We start from the raw sequence: 3,336 nt of genomic DNA, 5'->3' as shown, positions 1-3,336 counted from the left end.
ATTCATGCAGGGTACTAACGTCATGAGAGGGGATTATGGTTCATTGTTTACATAGCTAGCTATTTGTCTGAACAAAAGACTCCACTATGCAAGTAACCGTTTCAATAGAATGTCACTGCGACAACTGTTGATAGACGTAGCTGGTAAATTCGCTCTGGCTATCCGCTCCGATATCAGAGCACTCTCGTCTGCCAGAGCGCAGAATAACTGATTACTTTATGAACGCCCAACACCTGTTGATTTTGGCTGGTGTCAGTAAACGTTGTCAAAAAGCGTCAATTGTTGCCTGCAGCACAGTTGCAGTAACCAACGCACTGGATAACATAACAGCCTAACCAGCGCTGTTAGGGTGAGTTAAATGGTCAGTGAGCTATTCTCTCATTTGTGTATGGAAGTAGCTAGTAAGCTACAGGAGCCAACGTTAGCCAGTTATCTTGCCTGTGGTTGTGAGGTCAGAACGCTCGGACCAACCCTTAAAGGGGAACTAGGATTTAGAACGCCGGCCAGCTATTAGCCGCCATATTGGTATTGTTGCGTCACTGGCAGGAGAGAACATGTTGGAACTCCCAAAAATGTCTGAATTTACCAAGAGTAGCTCCGAGTATGAGAATGAGTTAATAACAGAGGATGAAATAAAGTCAGTTGGGGAGCCAATCAACCTACTGAAGCCGTTCATGTTTGAGTTGCTCGATGCCCCAGATCAAAGAGTTTGTTCTCGTAGCAGTGACACAGATACGCCGCCTGAAACACCTCAGCTAGAGGTTCGGTGTAGCTGTGCCACAATTGGGTGAGTGCGGATGCTGCCAGATAATGGCTAGAGAGTACGAGTGTATGTGTTGTAGCGAGATGGTAGCAATACAGCACAAAATCCCAGCGGATGATGGCTATATTACATCCAGTCAGAGGTTCCTCTCAATCTGTCTGGATGGCGATGTTTTTGACATGTCACTCATCCTTATGAAGGACTTTCGGGAAGAATAGATACTCAACCAGTCAGCAGCCAGTTAAATAACTGCTTAAATTTGGCTTTATTATAAATTGCCTGTAACGATGTTTATCACAAGCGCTGTTTGGCTTTTGAATTGCAGACAGCATCATGATTTCTGAAATCTCATTCTAACCAATAGTGGGGCGTGCTCATAATAAATACATTGTGATTTAGTTTTGGTATCAGACTAACTGTTTTTTATTATTATTTTATTTTAAAGAGCATAAAGGCTGGCAGCTGAATCACCATTCCACTCTATGTACACAAGGGAGAATTGGAGGAGGTGTTCTGCGTGAAAAACCCAGCAGGGTTGCAGTTCTTGACAGGTGCCCCTGGCACCTACTACTGTAACCCGTTCAAAGGCACTTACATTTTTTGTCTTGTCCAATGTTGGCTTGTCTCAAGGCTTCAAAATCCTTCTTTAACCTGTCTCCTCCCCTTCATCTACACTGATTGAAGTGGATTTAACAAGTCACATCAACAAAGGATCATAGCTTTCCCCTGGATTCATTTGGTCAGTCTATGTCATGGAAAGAGCCGATGCTCTTAATGATTTGTACATTCATTCTGAGCTGGAGGTATAGTTTGAGTCACCATTCTTAAGACAAGCACCCAAGCATTGCCATGTGAAATGCCTATAGCCCCAGATGGTTTTCTAGAGGACCTCTTTAAAAAGTTATCAGATAAGCTAACCCCACTACTACTTGATATTTTTACATTTGAAATCCTTTAAACACCACACTAGCTCTAAAATGTTAAATGAAGATCCATCTCGGTGTGGCTTGTATGGCCCTACATCTCTACTGAACGTACAGTAGACTTGAAGCTGCTCACTAAAGTGTATAGCTAAAGTCTGGCATTGCCGTAGATCAGACAGGCTTGACGAAGAACAGACATTCTTTCTTTTACGGGGGCAACTTTTCTATATAATTTAATTGCACAAACCAAGCGTGACAAAGAGTGGAACTGAGAGCGAGTTAGAATAAGCTCTTGCACAATCCGATATCTTTTCTCATCTATCGTGTTGCCTTGTGAACAGAAGTAGAACATGTTTTTGTTTCTGTTCCTAATATTTTTTTCCCTACCACACACATTTGGTCATATTTCATTTGCAAACCCACAAACTATAAAAATTAACTTCCCATCTTTTTTTTCTTCACATTTTTCTTTTCTTACCGTTATTCTTATCAGCATTAATGCCTTATGTCTTTTTCACAAGAGGGAGTCACATATCCCTCTCATATTTACATGGGTCTTAGAGCAATTCTATGCCAGGCAGTGTCAGAGGAAGACTTCAGCCAATCAAGTCATAGACTGTTCTCTCTGCTACCGTACGGCAAGCGGTACTGATACACCAAGCCATGTAGTTAGTTAAATAGATAACCAAATAGTTATCCGGACTATTTGCATTGACCCTTTTGGCACTAACTTTTTTTGTCTCATCACATACGCTGCTACTGTTTATTATCTGTCACTTTATTCCTAGTTATATGTACATATCTACCTCGATTACCTCATACCCCTGCACATCGATTCGGTACTGGTACCCATGTGAACACTATATATGCAAAAGTATGTGGACACCCCTTCAAATGTGTGGATTCGTGCACAAAGCGAGGTCCATACAGAAATGGTTTGTCGAGATCGATGTGGAAGAACTTGACTGGAATGCACAAATCCCTGACCTCAACCCCATCGAACACCGTTGGGATGAATTGGAACGCCGACTGCGAGCCAGGCCTAATCGCCCAACATCAGTGCCCGACCTCACTAATGCTCTTTTGGCTGAATGGAAGCAAATCCCCACAGCAATGTTCCAACATCTAGTGGAAAGCCTTCCCAGGAGAGTGGAGGCTGTTGTAGCAGCAAACGGGGGAAGCCAATGATTTTGGAAAGAGATGTTCGATGAGCAGATGTCCACATACTTTTGTCATGTAGTGTGAATAGCCGAGTTATTGTTACTCATTATCATTACTCATGTATTTATTATTACTTTTATTATTCTATTATTTCTGTATTTTCTTTCTCTGCATTGTTGGGAAGGGATCCTAAGTAAGCATTTCACTGTTAGTCTAGACCTGTTGTTTACAAAGCATGTGCGAACACAATTTGATTTTGATTTGATACTGTAAAGGACAGTGCCTCAAAGTGCACTAAAACATCACTCCACAGCAGGTAAGAGACAGGCTTCTGAAATCCTATTTCTAAACATTCACTCTCTAAAGCAATTACCTATAGTGAGAAACGGATCTCTGATATTTGACATGATTTCATTGTGTAATGCAGTATGAACGGAAGTTACATGTCTACTGTTCACCTGTAACCTGTTACCTGTTTACTGTTCACCT

General features: G+C 41.7%; 1 long non-coding RNA gene across 1 annotated transcript; it reads left to right on the top strand.

Annotated features, from left to right (window-relative positions):
* Window positions 1-516: 516 nt before the first annotated feature.
* On the top strand, window positions 517-1,685 carry LOC149985191 (uncharacterized). The gene is made up of 2 exons (XR_016487888.1): window positions 517-787; window positions 1,209-1,685. It is a non-coding gene; the product is annotated as an uncharacterized LOC149985191 (long non-coding RNA).
* The last annotated feature ends 1,651 nt before the right edge of the window (window positions 1,686-3,336 follow it).

Source organism: Oncorhynchus mykiss, chromosome 2, assembly GCF_057628025.1.
Source record: "Oncorhynchus mykiss isolate SJ-2025 chromosome 2, ASM5762802v1, whole genome shotgun sequence".
NCBI classification, from domain to species: domain Eukaryota; kingdom Metazoa; phylum Chordata; class Actinopteri; order Salmoniformes; family Salmonidae; genus Oncorhynchus; species Oncorhynchus mykiss.
Note: the sequence above shows the minus strand (reverse complement) of the source record. Positions and strands in the feature narration are given on the sequence as shown.